Source organism: Geospiza fortis, unplaced genomic scaffold, assembly GCF_000277835.1.
Source record: "Geospiza fortis unplaced genomic scaffold, GeoFor_1.0 scaffold54, whole genome shotgun sequence".
Classification (NCBI taxonomy): Eukaryota; Metazoa; Chordata; class Aves; order Passeriformes; family Thraupidae; genus Geospiza; species Geospiza fortis.
In genome coordinates this window covers 15,528,095-15,555,306 of record NW_005054301.1, presented here as the reverse complement: position 1 = coordinate 15,555,306, position 27,212 = coordinate 15,528,095, and the positions used below count along the sequence as shown (strand labels likewise).

Below are 27,212 nucleotides of genomic sequence, written 5' to 3'. Positions count from 1 at the left end.
CACTTCCTCTTTTGTATTCTCTCTTGTCTTTATTAAAATCACATTCATCTGTTTACTCTACCCCTTTGGAGAAAAACTCTCTAATTCACCGGGTTGTAAGTGAACATACCAGAAGTTTGTTATATGAACATTTCAAATAAGCTTGGGAAAGGAACAAGGATAATGCCTCAAAGTTGTACATAAATAAATGAACTAGTAACCATAGCTCTTGTGTTACATTTTGAAAAAAATGTGAATTATGGTAGTAAAAGGATTTTAGGTCTTAAAATTCTTTGCTTCAATAACATAGTTACACATTAGGAAATTTCTTTCAAATAGGTGGCATCTCTATCATCTAGAAATATTTGTTTTGACTTAAACAGGTACACATTTCAGAGAACAGTTTGGAGAAGCTCAGTTTTTGGCAAAGTTAGACCTGAATATTGCATTTATTTCAAAAATTAATATGGTCAGGGAAAAATCTTCCTATAGAAAACAGGATGGATAGATTTTTGGGGTTTGGTTTGTTTTTTTAAAAGCATAATTTAGCTTTGGATAAAATAAAACCTGCCTAACTTCTTGTAACAAGAAAATAGATCCTTCCTCTGTTCTTATTTTGCTACAGTTCAGTAATACTTCCATTAATGAGGGGAGAAAAAGTCATGTGATATCCTACAAAAAACTAAAGAAATTAATACCCTAACTCTTCAATTAAATCAAGCAATAATTAAGTGCCTATTCCTGCTACTGCATCAGAGTACCTTGGCAGACTCCTAGATAGAATTCTCCATCAAGTTCTAGTTATAGTAAAGAAACTTTTAAGCTTTCAAGTAGAAGACCTTTAACTACAAGGCAGTGAGTTTGGGTTTCATTGTACTTTAGAAGTGCAAATTCATCACTTAGATATTTTAAAACCATGGAAAAATACCCAAGGCTTACATTCAGCTTATTTATTTTCTCTCTAACCCAAAAAAACTGTGTCCCATGAAATATTCTCATTGCTGTAAAAGTATCTTAAAAAGGAAGCCCCATGCTCATCAATTATGAACAAATTGTGGACTCAGAACAGGTAGATTCTGTACTGGCTTTGCAGGGAAATGAATTTTCTCTGTCTTCAAATGAAGATTTCTCTAGGCAAGTGACGTGATATTTGGCTTTACTGATGCTACACAAGCAAAATTATTATATAACATTTCAACCAAAGAAAATTCCATTTAATATTTTTATGTGTATTTCTCCTCTTCTATTGTTTCACTGATGATAAGCTTTTGAGAGAAAATGGCTAGGTCAACTGATTATGTAAAGCACTATTATTTCATCCAAGCCAATGGAATGATGCTGATGGATACAAAATACAGTAGCTGGCTCTGAAAACAGTTCAGTAAAATTACCACCAAGTTTTAAAAAGCCAGAACAAAGCTACAGAACTCCAGGGGGGAAAAAACCCCATTCAATAAATAGCTTAATACTTTTGACAATTAGTATCCTAAATTAGGCTTTATCAGTTATTTTCCAGGGTCAAGGTGTAACAGAAATGAAATCATTACAGATAGTTCCCCCACAAATAATTTTATTTCAAAAGGATGCAACCATTTCAGATTTCACTGAAGTCCTAAAATAATTGTATTCATTATGTCTTTCTGAGGCACAGAAGTAAAATGTCAGGCCAGTTGTCTCCTTAAGCTTTAGATTAGATCTAGTTCCCTGTCCTCTTTACCTAATTTCTCATATTTTCTCTCTCAAATACATTTAAATTTCCCTCATTCAAATGAGTAAGAAATCCTTAGGTATAACAAACAACCTCTTTCCATCTCTTGCTCTAAAGAGCTCTTGCTTCTGCCAGTTCCCTCTCTCCCACAACCTGGAACTATTCATTGGGCTTCCTATGCACTGCCCAATATTGAAACGACTTCAATTATAACACTACTCAACAAAAACTTTGTTTATGATGCTTGAATTTTCTCATGACCAGTGTTAATTTTACCAGTGCAGAAAAATCTTGCCTCATTTTTTCTCTGAGTTCTTAGTCTTTCACATGTAAATTTATTGATTTAAAGACCAATAAAGATCATTACCTCATGGAAAAAATGTCTACAGATGTGGCTCAGTGCAGAGACCCCATGTATTTGGCAGGTACATGCTTGCAAATTCATAAAGGCACCACCACATCAGGATACACTAAGCCCAAAAGCTGTACAGATGCATTCTGGTGGCACCACACCTAAGCTAGTGCTCCCTGACATTTCAGTCAGGGAACAATTTGAACACTCACAGACATATTTCTTTCTGTGGAGCTAACTTAAGCATCTCCATGTCCAAGATGCAAACCTGCCATTAGTCTAAGCTGCAATGAGCAAGCCACAAAATTTTGGTAACTTCTTTTTGTATTTAAAACTAGTCCAGGGCTCAGGCTCTTCCCTACATCACCCTGCCTTGATCTACAGGGTTCAAGAGAGAGAAAATACACCGCGCTTTAATTTGGTATGGTTGTCCAGCAACTCTTCATGATTATCACTAGGTATTGCTGTATTTCTAGTAACTCTTCTTCACTAATAATTTCTGTGGGATAATGCCCCACCATGATACACAAGAAACCAGATCAGAGGATACACAATTACAATAGACAGGGAATTGAGCTATTTCACACTTCCATCCTTTAATCTCTGTGTAAGTGAACTGGAAAAACAAATAGGGATTCCTTTCTGAGAGAGAAACAATGCCCTGGTCTTTCAAGATAACTAAGGTTTGGGGATCACTTATCTTAGCCAGAAATTTAAACTTGAGACAGGCTGCAAGTCTCCTCCAGTCCTCCTAGCACTACTGTCGGGTGGTTTTCCACATATATATTGAGACTACAAGCCTTAACTGGAGCAGAAACACTACAAAGCACATGAAAACGGTCATTGTGCATCAGATTAAGTGGTAATTGTGCATCAGATTAAATGCCTACACAGAAAAGGTGAAGTCCTGATGACTTTTCCTTTTCTATGATGCTACAGTCAATGGCACGTCTTGCCTGTTTTTTATTGTCCTATTTTTGCCATCACTGCTCTGAGAGTGTGGTAACACTCCCACATGTTTATGCTTCCAAAATTACTAGCATATCTTCCTTCAAGTCAATATTCTGGCGCTTACCATTTAGATAAACACGTATACGTTTTTCTGATCAATACATAATTTACTTCACAATACAAGGTTTGTAAAAATAATTCTCAATACACATACATATTTTCATACACCATAGCCACTAGAACACGGCATGTACACTGTTGTAATTTAAAACATCCAGAAAGAACAGGGAAATGCTAAAAACAGTGTAAACAGGGCAGGATTTCATAATGAATCCAATGAATCCATACAGAATTCCTTCATTCTATATTCAGTATTGAAACTAGTTAAACAATTCTTAATTCCATAGTTAACAAAGATGTTTGGCATTTTGGCCCATGCTAGATTTTTCCAGCACAGTGCAATTGTGAAGTTATTTCACCTTATATGCATCACTAATCACACAGTAAGTAAAATATGTAAAAATTTAAACTGCTGAACAAATATAAGTGTTAAATATGAAACTTAATTATGGAAAAAATATACGTTTATTTACATTGGACTTTGAAGAATAGGTAAGTCAGTATAAGCTCGTTTACAGACATGCATACTATCCAGAAGTATTCCCAAAACAACTTCATGTGACTTAAAAGATCACTGTGCCTCCCAGGACAAACTACTGATAGTCTTCAGAGATGCAGAAGTCTGTGTTCTCCAGAGCAGATCTCAAAATTACAAGCTTTGTAAAATTATGTAAATTCTGTATTTGCAAGCAAATCCTGTTTACTTTAGGAAAATGCATTTTTAAATGCAAGGAGAAACATAGAACAGTATATTTTTCAATGAATAGTGATAACTTTCCTTAGCAAAACAAGTTAAATTAAACAATATTAATATATAAAAAGCCATAATAAATAACAATCTATTTTTCTTTCACACTTTTTGGGCTCAAGCTTGAAGAGCATACAAGTTAAATTTCATGTATGATGATTTAACACCATCACAATGAAGAAACTATAATGAATGACAATATGACAAGACAGATCAAAGAAGAGAAATTCTGCATAGACACAGATTTGCTAGGAAAACTGGATGTAGCTTCAAGCACTGAGTTCCAGGAATATAAGAATTAGCACATTAAGATCTCATTACAATCTTTACTTAGTCATGTAGCTTAGACTACTTCAGAGCCCAGCTCACTAAAGTTAAGACTGATTCTATGACAGGAGAGAGCATACATGAGTCAGAAATTCATGTCACAGCACACAAAGCAGGAGAAAAGAAGAATGAAAAGTTAAAGTAACCCATTTGTTCCTCATTGTATTATTCAGGAATTTGAATCTTCTCTATTCTGTGGATCATGGTTTGTACACTATTTTAAAATATAGACTGGGGACTATGCAAGAACACGAATACCCATAAAGAAAGGCAATGAAGTAAAGAGTGGAGTACAACATTAAGTTTGAAAAGCAGGGAAGGTCTTCAAAATGTTAGTATATTCTTGGAATTAATTTCATATATTTTTGCCCTACTTCTTGTGAGGGTTTTATTTCTTATGCTAACAATCCTTTACTTATTGTTCAAAAGCTTCCATGAATTGTGGAGGCTTGAAGACACTCATGTGTGGAGCACCAACTTTCCAAGAATCAATTTCAAAATTATTTAAGAATTTCATAAAATTAAACATTAAAGCAACATGAAAACATGTGTGTTGTTTTCTACTGCCTCCATTCCTTTTATCCTTTCCTCACCAGCAGAAGGCAGAAAGTAAGAGAAATGTTAGGAATATGTTCAGTGTAATCACTGTAGTCAAGAGACTTGGGTGAAATGCAATTATGAATCTCCTTGTGTCTAAATACAGCTTTTCAAATTTTGAGATTTTACAGAACACAGTAAGTCATCTTTCAAAGATTCTACAGGTAAATTTCCAGTTTTCAGCACCACAGTTATGTTGCAGTTATTTTTTAAAATACTAAGCTAATGTATTAAAAGATGTCATAAAAATGTAACTATTTTATTGAAATGCAAAACTAAAGGAGGAATGGAATAAAAATGTACTCTATAAATGGCTTACTTTTTAAATGGAAATTTAATTACAGGCATTCTCCATTTAAAGTAAATTGCAGCTATCAAGTATTTCAAGGTTCAACATACCAATGCAGTCTGTAACATGGACTTTTTAAAAAAGTACTTCATGTCTTCTAAAACCTACTATTCAAGGTAATTAGCCCGAAAACAGAGGGGAAAAAAAAAAGTAGGTTCTGAAGTGCAATCATCAACAGAGTTCATCTATGCAAACAAGTAAGGGAAGTCTAGCAGAGAGATGTGCAAACACTGAAGTGTTTGGTCAAACCACCATGACTGGAAGAGCCAACACTTTTAAGAGCTGAGATTGGCAAAAGAATTTCTAATTATTTTGATGGAGAGAGGTAAAGACAGTTGAGGCCATGTACAAGGTTGATTTCCTCTCAGAAAAACAAAGGAAAGATTCTTATTTCAAGCTACCTACCTTGACATACTAGTCTTAGTATGTCTATACTAAGTATGGCCGTACTATAATTAAGAAAAATAGTGAGTTGTTGTATGATTTAATAAATTGCATTAAAAACTACAAGTAGATTTAGGTCAGAACAAACCATGCACCTACATGCACACAAAGGCACAAAGACCCTTTTCCTTTTGTACAAAAATCTGCTCCCATCTAATGTTGGTGTCACTGGATCCTCCTAGAGCCAGGCTAAGGTTACTCACAGGAAAGGATTGGGCACTTGGCATAACAGCTTTCTACAGATGCTTGGAGGAAGAGATGGAACTTAGAATTAGATACTTTCCAAATGTGCCTGTGTCTACAAAGACCTTTACTGTTGACTCTGTATTTGGCAGATATATACATAAGTGTGGGCCTATGTGTGCATGTGCTCATTTTTATCTAATAAAAATGTATTAACAAAAGAACCAAAGTTCAGTGTGTCTCATTTCTGCCATGCATAAAAGGCCTCTCTCTAAAATACAGTATTTACTCACTAAAATAAATATTACAGAGTTATGAAAATTCTGGTTTTCTTAAGAATTGAAAACAATTAAAAACTTAAGAAAAGACATAATGCCTCCTTGCCAGTATCACTTTTCCTACTCAGAATCTTGAGGGTTTTTTTTTTTTGTGATTATACAAGCTAACAACAGTAGAAGCTAAATAGCAACTGAAATGAAAAGGAAAAAGAAAGCATAAAACCAAATAAATGAATCCAATACTATTTACTAACTACAGATAGAAACTGTCTCACTCAATTTTTTAACTGTTCTTAAATTAAAACAGCACTTCAAAGACCTGTTATCACAAGAATAAATGCTTGGTTTTGGAGCCACAAAATTCAGATTATTGGGCACAACAAGATGCCTTTTCCCACATTTTCTTCCCCTTTGCATACATATAGTGTTCATCTAAGGTTGTTTAGAAAACTATACTTCGGGTTTTCTTCTTAGAATGTGCAAAGGCAGCTTGATATTACACACAAGTCAGTTACTTCCTAAAACTAGAGCTCTTCATAATATTTTCTGTATGTGTACCAATACCTATGGCACATGTATCTCATGTACCACAGACCAGAAGCTTCAGCAAAGTTTGCAGGCTGTAACTAAGCCCAGATAAATTACACCTTAATCTTATGGAAAAGGCAAAGTGACGGAAAACCAACTGTAAATTTCTTTGAGCTGCCAAGGCAACATTAATTATTGCAACCTTAAGGAACTGGTAAAAACACATCCACCGTATTTGGAAAGGTGACAGATCTCAGATAAGTCCCAGTACAAATGCCTCAGAATCATATTTCTGTAACAGCCTTCAACTCACTTGAAAATAATCATTTGCAGAATTTGCATGTGCAAATTCTTGTCCCATATTTGCATGCAGGGACAAGTACATCTCCAGTTCAAGCTAGGTTATACCCCATGTCTACTTGTTTAATTGGCAGGAAGTGCAGTGAATTAGAAAATTACTACAAGGTTTCTATGATAAAAAAGAAAAAATCTCATGAGGTCAGCTGTGGAAAAAATGTTTAAACTCAAATGTTGGCTTTCCTGCAACAAAGAAATTTTAAAGATCAGTACACTAGTATAAATGAAACTGATTCTTACAGAATCCAGTTCCATTTCTAGCCTCATTTTCTAATAGTAAATACAATCTTACATGTTACTTTGCACACTTAGCTATAATTGTGAACGACATTATTTTATTTTTTAAATTATGTTACAACTTAGATGATCTCAAGTTTTCATGTAGCTCTCAATGGAAATGACAAATTTAATAGAATGAAGATATTTAAGTATCTAAATAAGGTTAGGATGCGGGGAAAGACAAGAGATGAAACCATTAGAGAGATAGGGAGCTACTCAGTGTAATGAAGTTTGTGGTATAAATTTCCCCCCATGTATTGTTCATGCATATCATCCATGGAGTCAATGAATTAAATTGGTTTTAAAAATAAAATCTACTGCTTTACCTGTGAGAATACAGTAAAGAAAATTTACCTACCAATGAACAGCTGCAGTACTTTGAGACACTTAGTCCATACATATACTCTAAGAGTGGGTGGGCTTGTGGCCTGCCCTGGAGTGTCCCGGGAGGGGCACTCCCACTCCTCCCCTCGTCCTGCTTGAGGCATTGACACACTGCCACCACTGCAGTTCCTCTTAAATGCACAATCAAACCTGAAAGAGATTCAGAAAGAGGGGAAAAGCAGGTAGGAGACTAATGTACATGCAGACTATACCTCTCAAAGAACACCAGTTACTGATGAGTAACCTTTCTTCTTTGAGTCTGCATGTACATTCCCACAATGACTCACTCTGATCAGTTACCTTTGCCCTTTTCCCATCCAGGAGAAGGCCTGAGGACTCCCACAAACAACTGCAGCATCACTCCACTGAAGGCTGAAACAGCCCTGGATCCTATTAGACTAGGACAATGCTGGGTGAAAGCAAAGAGAGAACTCCAGGTGACCTTACAGCACATGTCTAAATACCACACAGTATAGATACTAAGTTTGTCCAGAGATCTAACAGAATTTGGTTTGGCCACGTGAAATTCCTTGAGTCTACTCAGAGACAGAAAGGCACCTAAACAATTATTATGTGAAGTCAGCCAAACTTTTTGATATTCCCACTGCGCAACAAGAAAAGAAGCAAACTAGAAAACTTGGATCTTTGAAGAGAAATTATAAAGGCCTTATTAAATCAAAAATATAGAGTATAAAATTCAAAGAAGCATAAGATCTGGAAATAAGTATTGAAGGACTAATTTTCTTGTTACTCTGGATCTTCAGCACCACCTCAAGAAGGACTCCTAGATGACTGAAGAACAGATATTCTGCCCATATATAGGTAGTATGTAAAATAGCAGCTATTAGGACCAATATACTTCACTAGCTGGCTGAGAAAACTATTTCCAAATGTACCACTTTGCTAGACACAAGCAGAAGGAGTAAGCAGAAGAATTAAAGAGCTCAAAAGGGGAGAAGCGACCACCGTAATACAGTGGTTTCCACTGCATGAACAGTAGGAAACAACAATCATGAACAATTCAATACATCCTGATCAACTGTTAGGAAGATGTGAGTTGTGAAATGTGTGAACACCAGCGTACTCAGAGAGAGCAACCTGGTAACCTCACCATAATACAGAGAGAAATCAAAGGAACTACACATCACAAATATTCAGAGAGCTGAGATGAAAGCAACAACAAACATGTCATACAGACAATATCATTTTCTCATAGAGTATGAATGCCTAGATTATACTTTCATGCTACTAGCTATCATTACTCTGGAGAGAAGCAAAAACTGACTGCCCTAGAGACTGATAAATGTTTTGGCTTGGGAGTTCCAAGATTGCCACACACTGAAGAGCTAAAATACAATGTCTATAAAGACCACAAAAGAAGTTTCTTGCATAGCTGCTCATGACTATACCCATTGTCAGAACATGGTGAAATCACAAAACAAAAACCCCACAGTTTTGTCTTTACTGAGTATTTCTCTTTATGTTTGCCAGTTGTGGTAACTTACAATCAATGCACCATGAAAGGAAAATAATTTTACAAGCTTAATCCAAATAAAGCTGTTTGGATTGCTGTATGGCTCTATTAAACCAGGCATCTGTATGACATGCCAAAACAATAAGTATATTTTTAGCACAACCAAAGGCAGCATTGCAAAAACTATAACATTCTCAAGTACTGAGAAACAAAACAGATAATAGGTTCTTCCTGAGGTGAAACCATTGCTATTTTGTAGCACACGTAAAGGTTATGGTCTCCTTCCTACCCAAAAGGTTCTGTATGTTTAAATAGTCAAATATAGTGTTATGCTTCACTGTGTGAAAAATGAGGCTTCAATAATGCCTGAGTCTATTAGCCCAAATGATCAGTGTGGGGAAAAAGGCAGTATGACTATAATAGATGGTTACAAGCTCCTGGATTCCAAGTACTGATACTGGTCAAGCCAGAATGGAGTGACTGTGGTGACACAGACACTGCTTTTTCCTAACCACAACAGAATTAAGGGTACTGGTAGATAAGCACCAATCTGAAATGCATGGAAATCAATAGATATCTCCCTACCAACTCAGATGCTCTTGCCCTCCAGAGAAGACATTTTAATTTCTGGATGTTATGATAGATTAATTAGTCCTTGGTGAATAACGTTGTCAATACAATTGCTTATTCAAATATGCAGAGAAATTGCTGTTAAGAAGATGTGCCAGCATATTTTGAAGATCCTGAAAATCTGTAATAATTATTTTAATGTCAAGCACAACAGTTCCATAGATGGAGTAATTGCATGCTCGCACCTCCATGCTTGCTGCTGGTGCACTATGATGGTGCCATTCACTAACAAAATCATTGTTCTGAGCATCAGTGTATGGATCCTGAACAGCATTCTGATATTGCCCGGTACATTTTATTAGAATCATAGAATATCCTAAAAATGCTGCTCTTGTGCAACAAAGAAGCCAGCCTAGCTGACATCTCTACATATTTGTAGTGGATCCTTCTACCAGCTGAGAGATTTAAAGATTACTATATATTACCTTTATTAATTCTCTAACATCATCAATGCGAGATTTAGCTTCCAGAAAATAATAAAGCATCAGTAAAGAAGCCCCCTCATTCAAAACAAAGAAATGTCTTTTAGTTCTCTAAATAAAAGGAAGATATGGACGTCCTGCTCTGATATATTCTTGTGATAGGGACACACAAACAAGAAAGAAAAAGGTATACACAACTAAAGAAAGAAGACTGAAGTATTCTGGATCTGATTAGATTGTCTGCACTTATCCATTTTTTTTTTGAGTAGGAGTAATCCTGAAGACCCTGAAAATGATTCTCAAAAGCTCTAAAGAAAGTATAAAAATCAATTGAAATTAATTGACAGTTATTAATGCAAAAAACATGTTAACAGCTCTTGAAGGCAATGAAAAATTAGTAACTATGATCAATACAGAAAAAAAAAAGATTTTTCCCTATGTGCCCTGGTTGTTTTTTCTATAAAGATAAAGCACAATAAAAGAACCATAGAATAAGCTAGTAATAGGCTGCCTTACTGATTAGGTTATTGCTTATTCCTAAGTGAGTATAAGCATCTAAAGAGTAAAATGTAAAGAACCTTTTTACACTTAAAAGACTGAACCAAACTTACAAGAGTGACTGAATTACTGAACTGGAAAGGCCATTCTCTTGAAAGGAAAGACATTTTCAGAATTGAGTCCATGCAGAATCTCTCTTATAGGCCCAAAGGATTATAGCTATTACATAATACTGGGTGAAAGCTGTTACCATAGAATTTGATGAGCCATCATCTGCTTCCATTTCAGCTTGCAGAGCTGTCTTAGCATCAGTCAATCCTGCTGCAATCAAAGATTTCAACTTTTATACTCAGGAGAAAACGAATGCAGAACAATTAATATCAGAAAGACTTCTTGCCTTAAAAGCTGAAACTTTTAAGTTTTATTTTCCAAAAGAGAAATGACCCAAAAGTTGAAACTTTTGGGCCATTTCTCTTTTGGAACATTTTTTAAAAATGCTCATTTTTTCTCGATGCAGCCTAACAAAAAAAAAATACTTGGAATCAGGAGGCAATAAAAGCATTCAGAATACTAAAGAGATTACAAAATCACCTTTGAACTGTTTCTGCAGCTGGTATAAATGAAACTAAAATCTGCCAGAGTACTAAGGTTGTCCAACCATGCCTTTATGGTGTTGGAAATCTCTCAGGCAAAATAACATACAAAATTTCAAACAACTTACAGCACTTTTGAAAAAATTCTTTGTATTCTAATCTTCATTGTTTCCAAGGTCCTAAATTCTTGGAAATTATTTTATGCTCTAAAGAAAGATATGTTGTCACTGTTATATATTAAAGACTATACATATATAAAAACAAAACATGTATATTTTTCTCAGCCAACTAAACTGGAGACAAGTTTGTAAGAAGTCTTCCTAATTTGGTAAAGTTGCTGCATCTGGAGCAAACAGAAGCTTAATAAAGCAAATGCTTCACAGAACAGATCTAGCTCAACCTGGTCTCATAATGTTAGCAAAGCCCCAAAGGTTGACCAAGACATGAAGAAAGCTCAAAGAAATAGATGAAAAGAGTTGGAAAGGACAATTCTTAGCAGAATCACTTGTCATCTCTTGTTTTTCTAAAGACATGTGCCAAACTTTACTAATTAAATCATAAAAGGAATACTAATCATTAGTATCAGAATGAGAGAAGCATAGAGTACTTTCTCCTTACAAACGCTTGCAGCAATCATATTGAGTCTCTTGACTGCTGCAGGGGTATTCAAGAACTACCTGGACAGAATCTTGTGCAAAGGAGAGAGTCTCCAACACCCCTCTGGGCAATTCCTTTCAGTGCTCAATCACCCTCACAGCAAGGAAGTTCTTCCTCATGTTCAGGTGGAACTTCCTGTGCATCAGTCTCTGCCCATTGCCTCTTGCCCTATTATTTGGCCCCACCAAGAAGAGCCTGGATGTTAGTTATGGGATCAAATGCAAAGAAAAATCTAAATGTAAGAAATAATGTAAATATAAAAAATCTAAATATAAAATATCAAACTGTTGGTATCAAAATGTTGGCAAAGAAAAAACACACTGGTGCAGTGCAGTAGTTTTTAGTTCCATAGGTGTTGTTTTTCTCTTCCTGCAGTCTTTCCCCTGTGAGCTCCCTTTTATTTGATTTCCTTACAGATAAACCACTGCCTTCTAATTGATCCTTAGGGCCTCTTGCTAATTTTGTAACACACAAAACAGGTCTCAAGCATTCCATACATGTGATTGTTTTCAATCACAATAAGTGACATACCCATACAGTGGTTTTCCACCCAGATTCACAGCATCCTCAGCAAACACACAAATTACCTGGGCCTTCAGGGTTAACATTCTCTTGTTCTAATCTTGGTAAGAGTGCCAGATGTTTGGCACCATTCCCATACAAGGCTCCATCCTCGGACACCCTCTCTACAGATACTGATAGACATTGATGAGGTCCCCTCTCAGTCATCTTTTCTCGAGGCTGAACAGGTCCAGCTCCCTCAGCCTTTTCTTATAAAAGGGATATTTCAGTCCCCTCATCATCTTCAGAGTCCTTCACTGGACCTGCTCCAGAAGCTCCATCTCTCTTGTCCTGAGCAGCCCAGAAGCGGACACAGCACTCCAGGTGAGGTTCACCAGGGCTGAGCAGAGGGGCAGGATCCCCTCCCTCAACCTGCTGGCTGTACTCTTCCTAATGCAGTCCAGGATCCCACTGGCCTTCTTGGCCACAAGGACACACTGCTGGCTCAGGGACAGTTTGTTGTCCACCAGCACCCCCAGACCCTTCTCCACAGAGCTGCTTCCCAGCAGCTCAGCCCTCAGCCTGTGCTGGGCCATGGGGTTATTCCTGCCCAGGTGCAGGACCCTGCCTTTGTTGAATCTCAGGCAGTTCTTCTCTGCCCATCTCTCCAGCCTGCTGAGGTCCTTCTGAAGGGCTGCACAGCCCTCTGGGGTATCGGCCACTCCTCCCAGCTTTGGGTGCTCAGTGAAATTGCTGAGGAGGGATCTGCCCTTCATCCAAGTATTTGATGAGTATTGACTGCTGAGCCCAATATTGAACCTCAGAAGACTCCACTAGTGACAGCCCTCCAACCAAATCCTGTGCCACTGATGAGAACCCTCCTTGCAAAAGTATGAGTAATTTCTAGAAGTAATTTCCAGAACTCATGGAAAGCCCTCTGGACTACAAGTACTTGTTTGTTATTTCAAAGATTTAGGAAGACATACACGGTAACCTTTAACAGAATGCAGAGTTATTTATATAGTTCAAAGAAGAGTTGCATAAGAAATAATGAGTCTTTTCAACTGTGTATCACCTGCTTTATATACCATTATTCTAACATATGGTCTGTTACATGAAAATGTTTATATAAGTGATTTTTGGTTATTTAATTGGAAAACTTACCTTTCTGGACAAGGTCAAATCACATTACAGTCAAGTGCTCACTGCAACTTAGAATAAAGGTTTCATTGCCGTAACTAAAAATAGCATATTGCCCCTTTCAAAGAGTTGTATCATCTCCCACACATCCTACTTTGGGGATTATGATGCATGCAGTATATGTTATCTCTGGACTACTGCTCTCCCTTGTAGAGACAATTGCCACTTTAATGCTAGAGAGTGATGAAGAGCCTACACAGGCAGCACAGTCATACAGATAAGTATTTTCAGTAAGAGAGAGTAGGTGGCATTAGTGTATGAGGGAGACAGGCAATAAATTTAATCTGTGAGCAACAACTGGGCAACTCCCTCTGGAAATTAAGGACTACACACTGTTCTGTTGATAACATTTCTTATATCGTAGTGCTCCTGACCAGCAGGCCATTGTACATCAAGGAATTAGCAATCCACGTAACAGTTCCCTTGAAATTCCTACAGAAGGCTGCCCTGTGCTTTATGTTCAGCATGGTTTTCAGGAATGTGTCATGCTGCACAAACCTCTTTAGCCAAAGGACAGACTCATCCACCTCATTGTAATGGAGGAGCCTGTAGGCAGTTCCAATTCACTTCTGGTGATTACATCACCAGCAGGGCTTTCCTTTACCTAAAAGAGTAGCAGAAACTTCTCACAAGTGGAGAAATCCATCCACATCTCATGCTGCATGAACATACAGTTCCCAGCATCTGAGGGGAGTAAGATTTATTTGCTACCTATATTCCTCCTCTTCCTTTACTTTATGAAAGCAGGTATTTCATTCAGCTATTTGGTGTCAGGCCTTTCTTACTGTAATACAGACAGAACCTGGCACTTCCCTCTCTCTTGCTTTCTGCCCCAGTACAGAAAACACACACACACAGCATTCCCTTTTCATTTCAAGACCCAAAATTCTAACTACAGAAGGAGAGGACTTTGCTTTTTTCTTGCAATTACTATTCAAGTCTTTTGTGTCCTCTAAGAGTTCTCTCTCCAGGCTCACTAATACTATGATATTTGAAAACATTAAAAAGAAATAAAAGATTTTTTTTTCTTCTCCTAAGACTTATAAATCTGTGGTTAAATATCAGGTCTATCAGGAATCCAATAATTCTATAGCAGCAATCTTCCAAGAGCCTTTACATTTGTACCAATGAACCTAAGCACAGTATGTTGGTTTTGCAGCTGTAACCATCTATACTGATCAACTTGAAAAAGTTTAGCCAATTTTCAAGCCACCATAGCCATTCCTTCCTGAATGTCACAGATCATTTAGTAGTCCCTTAAGTCTTTAGCTCCTGTTTCAGCTTTCACTTCTGTCTAACTCCAAAAGCAGATATATTTAGCAGGAAACTCTAAGCAATTTTTGTCTGTTACCCAAATTTCAAAATATCAGCAAGAAAATGTAGGACTACTGGCTACACTAAATATATTTTATTTGAATGAACAGCATACAGCTTTCTACTCTAAAAATTAAAAGTGATAAGACTTTTTTTTCAGACAGCAACTAATCTACCAATTTTTTTGAGTTTGGGAAATTTGAATTTCCTGTATCTTTTGACCCTTAGGAAAAAAAAACAAAAAAACAAAAACAGGATAATAAAACCCATGATAAAACTGAGGCATAGGAAAATAGACTACCACTTCAATTAAATATACTCAGTTGAAGGTCTGGCCATCCTAATTTACAGTACTGACAAGAGAATACTATTTTGCTCAGGAAATAATTGCAGGCTAAAAGAATAAACAGACTTCATACCTTTAGGTTCCTTTTATTATAATGATGTTTCTGTAGGGTGATATTAAATTTCTCACTGACCTACTTGCACAATAAATTTCATTAGTAATCTCTGTTCTTTGGCTGGATTTCAGTGTCTGACTGAGGTCTGATAAGAAAACGTTTAATTCTTTGCAAACTCTGTACTTTGGATATTTCCTTCAGTTCCCTGCAGATAATCTACAATGGCAAAGAGCAAAAAATTAGGCTTCCATGGAGAGTTTTGCATGAGAGAAATACCAGTGATCTAGAAAACCATTTAAAATTAACTGTTTATACCAAAATTTCAATTTTAAATTTATTTTGTTGGTTTTTTAAAAATTTTATTTGCATTACTAAGCTATTATCCACCCTATGTGTAAAAGAAACTTTTTATTTGTCAGTGGGCTTGATGCCTTGCATCTTATTCCTGATCTTGAAACCTACATGTTGAAGTGATTTAAGTATGACATGAAATATGCAGTCAGAGGAAAACTTGTGCCCCAAATATTAATTTGAAGAACTGTGTTGTGACTACTGATGATGTATCCAAAGACAGGCAGTGAAGTTGGTGAAGGATCTGGAGCACAAGCTTTTGATGAAGAGCTGCTGAGGGAGCTGGAGGTGTTTAGCCCGGAGAAAAGGAGGTTCAGAGAGACCTTACCACTCTCTACAACCATTCTCCTCTGAAAGGAGGCTGTAGAGAGGTGGGGTTCTGTCTCTTTTCACAAGTAACAAGGAATAAATAATAAATAAATTACATATTTATGTCATATAATATAAAAATATTACTTAAGAAGAATGGCAGCCATTTGAAGTTTTGCCAGGGGCGTTAGATTGCATCTTATGAAAAAATGGGTTCACCAAAAGGGTTACCAAGCATTGGAACAGGCTACTCATGGAAGTGGTGGAATTACTCTCTCTGGAGGTATCTAAAAGACATACAGATGGGACACTGGGGAATATGACTTGAAGGTGAACTTGGCAGTGTTAAGTTTTACAGTTGGACTTGGTGATCTTAAAAGTCTTTTACAACCTAAATGATTCTATGACAGAACAAATTCTTAATTAAAACCACAAGAAAGGACAATATTTGAAAATAGCTGATCACATGTTAATTCCATGTTTCATACACATTCAAAATACATAATTATAAGGACAGTAAGAATATTGCCTTTGGTTTTCTTTCATTCCCAGAAGGCAATATAAGTGCTCAAACATATCCAATAATCTTTTCATTGGTAGAGATCCAGCAGAGTGAATTAAAAAAGCTTTTCAACAAAAAGCTGCTCTGCAATTAGCTATTTATTCTACCAGTGAGGAAAATCCTTTTTTATTTTTTTTTCAATTTGTACATTATGAAATTGCCATGGTGTTAGATGAACTGCAACACCATCAGGTGTTTTTCCTGTTGCAAAACTAGGGCTCTGTTAAAATATTATTTCTCCAAATATAGGATTGATTTTTAAAGAGTTTAAGATACTGAAATTGTGCAACAAAGCACTGAAATTCAAAATATTCTGAATGTGCACACACATATTAAAGTCTATATAAAATTTTATATGTTTCATATCAAACATTTAAGTATAATAACACATTGTAAAAATGCCTGGGTATCCAAATATATGAGGTGTACCTCAGTTGTTTTAAATAAAGCAAAATAGCAAATGTAGGGAACTGTGTCATTATGAAAAAAGCTTCATGGCTGTATATCAGCTATTGGCTAAATGGTCAAAATGTTTGTAATAAGCACTTTTAATAATCAGGTCTGCAGAAAATATTTAATCCCCAGAAAACTCAGAATTTTTCATAATCTGTCAGATTTGATTTCTTAGTTCTTTTGCTGGGTGCCTCAGAAGTCAACTCTGTAGTGGGTATAATGTTTGCAAAAGCTTTAATTACACTGAGAGCATACTACTTCACAAATATTCTTTTATTTTCATTTTCAAAACATTACAATCCCTTTAGATTTCTCACCAACATATGCATTCACAATTTGTAACACTACTTAAAGGCATTTGGAGCTTTTGTATGTAAAGCAGTTCTTTATAGCTCTCTGATTTTAAACTTGGTCATCTTTCCTTCAAAACAGCCTGACAATAATTGTGTGCTGTCATTTAGAGCCTCAAGATACTCCATAAAATTCAAGTGTTAGCTTCAGTGTCCCAAATGACAGCCAGCTTTATTTTTACACGTTGCCTGTTTTATGTAGCATTATTTCTTAGAAATACTTCTTAAAATACAGAACACATTCCAAATAAATAAAGAAGGGTTATTTTCTGCTTTTTTAAACAAGGACAAGAATTTTAAAACATCTTGATGTTAAGCTCTTAGCTTTCTAAGGTACCCTCAGATACATAGTTTCATTTTCCAGAGTGATACATCTTGGGTAATGCTCACTTACGTTAAATTACTTTCAACTACCAAGAACACAGAAGAACCCTTTAAAATGACAGAACCGAGCAGTACAAATTTCCATAGGGGATCAGCCTACTCGTTAAAAGAGAGATTTATGTCATCATGCTACTGAAGCTACTCAGAGAAAACGTTACCATACTTGTATTTTAAAATCAAGGGTATTTTGATAGAACATAACGATAACAAAGCAGGTGATAAATAATTAGAGAGAATGGAAATGTCATTCTATGCAGAAATGATGAAAGAAGTATATATGTTACCTTTGCAGTCTTAGGATCCCACCTAATCTTGTCCTAATGATGAGGCAGCTGAAATTGAATGCAATCATTTTTGCCAGAAAAATTCTAGAAATTTTTGTGTCTTTTTAATAAGAACATATTTTAAAAAGTGAAACTCTTCAACCACTCCACCTTTAACTGAACTTTGAGGATTCGATGGCATTCCCTCCCTTCTACCTTTTCTTTAGGACAATTGAGTCACAGAATTTCCAAAATCCTACCATAGTTGAAAAGTACAGAATCAGTATTACAGTAAATAATATCAAAATGCCTCCTATTTTATCATAGCAGAATTCAGAAAATGAGCATATCAAAACCATAGGGGAAATGAAAAGGAAAACATCAAGTTTTAATCTTACATGAGTCCTTAATTTGAAAAGAATTGTTTCCTTTGCCTAAATAGGTGCATGCTAAGACACACTTCGGTAGTGTGCTCAAAGATAATGCAGAAGAGCAAATATTGTGACCTCAGACACAACAAATTACATAATTTGTCTTGCAATATTAAAATATTCTGTTTGGTAAAGCACATAATCTTGCACCCAAATATAAAATACTACTGTTGTCCAGTCAAATACTTTGTGTTTTCTACACACACCACGGCAAAACCAATTGGTTTTTGTTAGAACTACAGCTCTGTGAGATCATTTGTCCATATCAATCCCACTTCCTTAAGGATCTGATGCCTCCACCCAAGATGCACTCCGCTCTTGTGTCTGTCCTTTTCTTACATGGTGGCATTGCTTATTAGTTCCCTTAGGTAAAAACCATGAAAATAAATAGTTCCATGAACTATTGGCCACAAAAACTAAACAGCAGATAAAATATAGTGGTTATGAATAATAATGGACACAATAAACCTTTTTATCTTAGAAAAAACCCCAACAAAAAACAGACTAAGTTCTTGGGGAAGATTTTTTATCATGATACAGAAGCATACTTCAGGGGAAGAATTTCTTTCAGCCTGATAACGTATCTGCTGGACTTCCTTCCTTAAAACTGCTGCAATACAGACCAATGTCTGAGGGAGCTGGGGTTGTTTAGCCTGTACAAAAGGAGTCTCAGGTGGAATCTTACTGTTCTCTACAGCTGCCTGAAAGGGGATTGTAGCAAGGTGGGGACAAGTCTCTTCTCTCGGGTAGCAAGTGACAGGACAAGAGAAAAAGGCATCAGGTTGCACAAGGGAAGGTTTCGATCGGCTATAAAGCATTGGAGCAGACTGCCCAGAGAGGCAGTGGAATCACTATCTCAGGAGGTGTTTAAAAGACATATACATAGCGCACTTGGGGACAGGGCTTAGCAGAGGACTTGGCAGTGCTGGGGTTGGTGTTTGAACTGGATGATCTTTGAGGTCTTTTCTAAACAAATGATTCTATGATCCACTGTAGTTCAGGGAGAAAATATTAGAATATACATTATTGGAGGCTAAATGTTCAAAAATTCTTTACTGATGAGGTAGATGATCAAACAATTTGGAGACTAGTGGTCTAGAAAATAATTTGTTTTTTTCTTTGAATAGTCTGCCAGAAGGGCTGGCACTCTCTAAGTAGTTAGCTCAGATAATAGAGTTTCACTAGTAACAAGGGTACTGTATTACGAATCTCACATTTGCAACCTGACATGCTGTGTTATGGGAACACAAATGCTGGCTGAAGGCTTGGGACACATCTACCACAGCCTGTTAGTACAAACCAGCCCTTTTAATACCTCTGATTAACAGACTTCGGCTCAGATTGCAGAGTAGCCTTTGATCATATGAACTGGAATCCTTTCAGATGAAATTTATTTGGAAGATGGACTTCAGCAGCATGTGTAATCCACTCCAGCTGTTAACAGGCACACAGAATAATACCAGAAGTAGCTTGAAATAAAACATATCAAAGAACATATGAGGTAAGCTGGATCTCCAGCACCACATGCTTTACTTTATAGATAGATGTGTTTTATTGGTTTGAGTGACTTGGTACCACTTACACGACTCAAGAGAGATGTTCAGTTCTTGGCACCAAGGACAGGGTAGCTAGGGCTAAGGCAGGCATTTTTAAATTTGTCTCTACACACTTGGCTATGATTTTATTTTACTGGAAGACATCCATTTCTTGAAGTCTTTTGGACATCAGTTAAGCCAACATTCCAGCTCTGTGCACTATCAGAGATGAGAAGATCCACTTACCCAATATACTCAATAAAACATAGAATCCACTTGTAATTTTTCATTTTACATCAGTGCTCAGACACAGCTCATCAGCACAAAATCTCACCTAGACCAATCTTGTGATGATATAAGAAAGTATTTGGGGAAATAAAATGCCTGTAAGCCACAGTTCAACATGTCAATACTTTTATACCATTCCCTTATGATATCTCCTTGAAGGAAGTTTTTGTTTGGTTTACTGTTAAAAACATCTCATGCTTCATATTCTGTTTTAGACAGTGGACCTTATATATGACAGGGTCATAATAGGAATAGGACACCACAAAAACCCTAATTAATTATCAGAGAAGTTGAATGAGGTGCAATCACAGAGTGAAGTACTAAGCATAATTCCATCCATACAGTTTACAAACTTGCATGTTACAGGGAGGCTTGTGTAGTTCTTGGTGTCTTCCTATTGTGCTTTCCAATCACTTCTTAAAACACAACCTTAACAATCATCTGAAAACATGTGATGAAAAGCAAAATAAACTACACTATCCTGGCAGAATTATTTGCAGTCTGCCAGTTGCAAATCTTTTTCAAGCAAACATGGTGTATTAAACTGGTTTCTGCTGCGCTGCACGTGTTCTTTCTTTTTTTTCCCCTTACAATCAGTGTATTCTCAACCAATAGAAAACACGTAATCAAAACTTTGGCACCTGCTTTCAGGCAGTCTTAAAACTTGCATAAATTAAGAATGAGAGTTAATTTTAAACGTGCAGCATAAATAAGGAAGAATGTTGCTGAAATGCAACCAAATGTACCACTTGTGAACATTTCTGTCCCAGTCTCTTTATCTGTTCCTCATATGAAAGTGCTTCTATAAATTAGATTATTTTTATAATCTGACTTTAAATATTTTTCAGTGCTACTGTGTCATTTTTGTGATTAAGGGAACAGCCCTTCACATACCATTGTACATGGTGTGGCACCAAAGGCTCATGCACAAGAGAAAAAGTTCAGTGTTTTAGTCTTGGTTCCCTTCTCCTCGGTCCACCCCCATGCCTCTGCCCCTTCAGTTGCTCTTGAACACTGAGCTAATAGAAACCACCTCAGCACACTGCTCAGCTCTCACTCTTGGATCATAGTAGTCTAATTAGAGGCTTCTATTTTATATGCAAATTGGAATTGGGGATTTTTTCACATCTCCTATACACATAATTTAACATTAATCTCCGCTGAATTTTATCAGACGGTTTGTCACACAACCACTCAGTATTTTAATGTCCTTATTTGCAGTAATATTTCATTTCTCTACAAATAATAATTTTCATAATTCACTAAGATACAACCTGTAAATAGCTGTACAACCAAAGGTTATTAAAAAAAATACAAACACCAAACCAAAAAACACCAAACAACACTCCTGATCTCTTTTTCCCTATTTACAAAGAACCAGCATAGAGAACCCGAAGGTTTAGAGTTTTCTTTAAAAAAAGCAAACCAAAACAATCCTGATGGACATTTCTCTTATATATATATATAGGTCCAGCATTCACCTCTTGTGACAATCATAAAACGAATAAATTTCAGAAATAAATTTACCACAAGAAATGAACCTAATATTGATCTCCCTCAAACTCAGTCAAGCCCTTAATTACTTATGACTTTATCAGTTTTGATAGGATAACATTTAGTTTCCTTCATAGACCTCAAATAAGATTCATCAGAATGCATTCTTACAGGGTAAATAAAACAAACCAAAACTTAATGTAACAGGTCACGTGGAAAATTATTAGGGCTTTTATATAAACTTTATTTACTTAAACACTTGCCAAAAGCTATTTGCTGCTTAATGAAGCTGAGCATGTTTTCTCCTCTCATTCATGCTAAGTGACATCTCATTTAAGAAATTACTTTTCCAGTGAGAACAGAAGGCACTGAAAACATTCCCCAGTATAAGGAGTCAGATGAAAAGTACAAGAGCTGGTCAGAAGATGCCCTAGGAGACAACTAGGTTTCAGGTGATGGCTGGTACAAAGATATGTATTTAGCAAAAATGGAAAATGAATGAAAGCCAGGAGGAATTTAGACTAAATTGGTTACTACAGCCAGAGAGAGGCAGAGATTTTTTTTTCTGCTGGAAAACAAGAGATTTCAATTCCTGTTTCTAATATATTTAATTAAGAAAGACTGAATAGACGAACAGGGCTGTGGTAATGAAAAATCTGATACACATTTATGTGCCCTCTTAAGGACAACAGCTTAAATGCTGGGCAACCAGAAATGCTTAAGGATGAACAATACATTTGTCTTGTAAATTAACTTACAGTTATTTTTGTTCTCTCTCTGCAGGAGAAATACAGAGCTATTTTGTCTGCTTTAGAAAGTAAATAATAATATTTCTAAAATTATTTTGTCTTGTTAGCATTGCATTTGAACTTCAATGGATGCACGGTCTTCCTGCCCTTCCCTTCCCCATGTGGCAACATTCCATGATCTGCAAATCACAGGCTAAACTTTTGTATGTTCATAAGACTAAATCACACAATACAATACAAAGTGCATTCACTTAAATTCTACTCACATCAGGGGACAGGAATTTATAACAATACTTCAGCATATTCTATATTCAAGACAGCCTGGAAGAGCAAGGTAACTTGGCGAGGAGGTCTCATCTGTCATTTCTAGAGACATGAAGCCTCTGAAGCCACAAAGCCTGTTGAACGTAAGATGGAAGACAGCAGGAAAACAAAAAGCGACAATTCCTATTTTCATGTGGAAAGTTAATGAGTATACTCTTTCATCCAGAGTGTCTGGGCTTTTGATGCCCTTGCCAGGAAAGCAGAGGAATGTTTTTGACACGTTCAGCAGTCTAGATCAGAGTTTGATAGACACTTCAGCCACCTTTCATTTTACATTCTTTTTGTAAAGGTGTTTTTTTTGGTTGAGAGTCTGTGATTGCAGTGAGTATCCATCATCCACGGAAGATGAGAGAAACAGATGAAAAGCCCCTTCAGTGAGTACTCCCTAGGGAGTTTCTATACAGAAACTTGAGATAGCAAAAGTTACAGCATGGAGAACAGTCATGTCCTCCAAGCAAAAGCAGTCTCAAACCTACCAGAGCAGAAACAACCCAAAAGTCAAAGCTGATATTCACAACTACTAATCGCTTCATAGGTGGGAAAAAAATCCCACAACAGAAAAGGCATTCTTATGAAACACTCACATTTCACTGGTGTGAGACTGTGTCTGGACTAGTCAGGCTTGCACTGCCATGCTTGGCATCAAGCAGAGTCAGAACCCAATGTAATACAGACTCCACTTTCCAGAAAAAGTGGAAAAATCAGTTTTAGAAGAAATAAAACACAGATCAACAAAGGACTCATGAGAAGAAAAAAATGACATAATACAACAGATAAGGAAATCACAGTCTAGGAGCAATATAATATGATTCAATATAATATAAATAATCAACTGTGGACTAGAACTACAAGAGTGAAGCACAAATGCATGGCCATTATTAATGGTGCAGGGGTTGCAAATCTCCAGGTTGTAGCACAAATGCATACATGTGGATGAAAAATTATAGGAAAGTAAGTTTCTGTTTTATATAAAGTTTTGGACAATTTTGTCACACAATCCCACACACAAAACTTTAGTTCTCTCTAGCATGGAAACAACATCTGTAACAACAGATTAATTATTAAGGATTAATACAGCAAGTAAAAACTCAGTTTTTTGTCATCTAAACAATGACATGTACTTGAAAAAGAACACTAGTCAGTGATTGACTCTGCTAATTCAGGATTTGGAAAATAACTCAGGAAGAAATTTGTGTGTACATCAGGTGAACTTTGATTACAGGGAAATATGATGAGACATAAAGTTGTTTTAGCTTAACACATCCCACTTCTCAATTGTCCTAGTCAGATGCATGTCCATAATAAAGTCTCCTTCATGAAAATCCAAGAAGCAAGTAGGAAAACCTAATCTGCAAGTTTATCAGGGATTTCATACACTAAGTTGACATCTCAGTGTCAACTTTTTGTTACTGGTTAGGACATTTGCAAAAGGTTTTAGAAACTTTACCTAGATGCAGGAGTATAATTAAACTGTCTAGTGGATGGTCAGGCTCTAAGTGCATGTTAAGAGAGGTAGAAGACAAGCCCTCAGTTTTAGTCAACACACATACCTAGCAATCTAATGGAATGACATGTGACATGACCATCACATATACCCTTTAAATCTTTTTAAATTTGTATCTGTAAGCTTTAGAGCCTATGGAGATGCTACTTCTTAATACTCACTAGACATTCAATGGATAATACCCTTTTATTTCATGCTTAGTAAGAACTCTTGTGCTGTGAGTAATTATAATTTGAAATGCAGAAGAAGGAAAATATGAGCAGAAAAACTGAGAACCATAATTGTCATTCCTGCAAGGTAAATAGCAAAGTTTCTTGGTGCTTTAGGATTAGTGGGAGTACACACTTGAGTACACACTTCAAACAGCTTGAGCCTCTTCAAAAAATTTATTCTGAGTGGGCAAATCTTTTTGTTGTGCTGGATCCAAACAGATAAAGGAACAATAATCTCAGTATTATCATCAAATTCTGATTCCTCCCATGATAACCTTTGGAGAAACTTTTAGTGAAGCACTTGGCCAGTGGTGATACTTGGCAAGTGAATATCCATACAGTGATGAAGTAAACCAGATCCAGGACTTAACCTCCTATGCAAAACTGGGATGACAGCACACCTTCTTGTTCATGTAAGGCAAGGTTGATTCTACAGAAGATGCAAAATATATTTAAATACTGCCCCACTCTCCAGTATGGAGACATATTTTCATAAATATTTTCAGGCACAACCCCTTTCTGGTGGACTATCCACCACAGTAGTTACAACTACCTTTCTTTAGTGATTTTTTTTTTAATATGGGACTACAAACTGGCACTTACTGACAAATTGCTACTTATTTTTGTCACATGTTGATAATTATGAAAATGCTTTGACAATGATCAAGGCCATTATTTATTGGCTGCATACAAAGTTTGTATGAGTTTCATGAGCTACTCTTATCAGTAAAAAAACCAGATTCTGGGATACAGCATGATGTAGGTATATGACACCACAAAGCAGGCAAACCAAATGATTTCTGAGAAAGTCTCGGAATAGACTGATTTTAATTGTAATCCTATCAAAGCTGCCTATTTTTGATGGTAGGGAGTACAGCTTTGCTCTGAAATACATCACGCTGACACTGAAATGAACTCCCTTTGTTTCTAAGATGTTCCTAAAAATGACTGTGTGGAAAAGTTAAATCTTTTGAATTCCTAAGTCATATAGGGCAACTGACCTCTCAAGAAGACACAGGATTCACCATTTGCTTTCTGGCTACTTCGCCCTCCCTCATAGTTTTTATCATTTTTTACTCTTGGATCATTATCACTGGAGTCTACTTTGTCAAAGACTGAAGACAATCTGAGAAGAACGTGTTTCAGTTGTGCATAAAAATTTTCATATATTAAACTATTAAGTTAACACATACTCCTAAAGAAAAAAAGAGAGCTATCCTACCACTATTCAGTGGAAAATGTTTGTAGTCCTAAATGCAACCTTTAATACTTTATGCATATATGTTTTCATTAAAATAGTATCTATAGAAGAATTATGAGTGTTCCTTGGGGAGCATAAAGTGTGTCTCTGTGTGAAAGGGTGGTTAATGGAATTAAAACCCCTCTCCCATCTTGCTCCAGAACTGCTTTACATCTAACTTTGCAATTTATAACCAGCACTAACAAAATACTTCTAACAAAATTTCTTAAAACTGATTACCACAGGAGGCAACCACTTAACTTCATTCTCTACACTGGAATATCTGTCTCATGCCACAAATATTATAGGAATGAAATGTTCTGGCAATGTCTTTCTTGTGCATATTACTTTCATGAATTAAAGACCTGCTACAAAATCCATTTCTGGTCTTGAGATGAGATGCATGAATATGTCTACATGAAAAGTATCTACGAAAGCACATAAAAAACTCAACACAAAACAATTAAATTCCTTTCTGCTCTTGACTTGCAAATACTAGCAAGCCAAGTATTTTTTTTTTTTAGGAATCTATTAAGGAGTGGTTTTCTCATTCACTGAGTCTTCCTCTATAATAACCACCCTTCACTGCATCATATATTTCCTTTGTAATGGCAGAACATGGAAATCAAAAGACCACATCTCACTATAAACCATAAGATTATGCTGTTGACATAAATCTATAGGCACATCACATAAACTTTCCCTAATCTGTAATAGTCATAAATTGCTCTTTATTCTTGAGACAGTCTCCATGTTGTTCATCAAAACCAGTGTTGCCTGATAGGCTTGCCTGGCCCCATGTACACAAAATCATTTGGCTTGGAAGACCTCTCCTTTAGGCACATTCTATTACAGTGGGTGAAGAGCAAGGCTGAAATCTGACAATGCTTTTTTGATAGTTTGAAAAGCTTCTTGCTTACAGGATGAATATTCTGAGGAGAATAGAAGTCTAGAGGAAGTTGAAACAATGACACTTTCTCAGGAATGTGCTGCAGTTTCTATATATACTGTCTTCATCAGTTCTGGAAGTATTTTAAAACGAGCAGGTACTGAAAATGAAGTGACATTGCTTTAACTGGTGCGGAAGAATGACAGGAATGCAGATGGTAGTATATCCATTTATGCATTCTCTGAAAGCTTCTTTTATTGAAGTAGATCATATGATAGAGGACATACCTACCTTTTGGAAGAGTCTTCAGGGGGGAAACCTGAGATGGTATCTAGGTAAAGCTACCTGTTGAGTATTCTCACTTTGGGAACCTAAGTACCCATGACAAAAATCTAGGGAAGGTAGGCTTCAAGACACTTTGTTTCAGCCTGATACAGATGTTGTGGAACTGTAGCGGTGATTGGTTCCACACAATCCTTCCTAACCTTGGTATGGTGCGTGAGATTAGTTAGGGTACATGTTATCACTTCTGCCATAAGTACTCCTCATTCATATGCCTGCAATAGTGTTCTACCTAGGATGAATTACATGAATTAACAA

At 36.3% G+C, this 27,212-nt stretch overlaps 1 protein-coding gene across 1 annotated transcript in view; it reads right to left on the bottom strand.

The window, feature by feature from the left end:
- The window catches only part of GPHN (gephyrin), a 195,926-nt gene that overhangs the window by 129,782 nt on the left and 38,932 nt on the right, over positions 1–27,212 (bottom strand). The gene's annotated exons all lie outside the window — the stretch shown is intronic.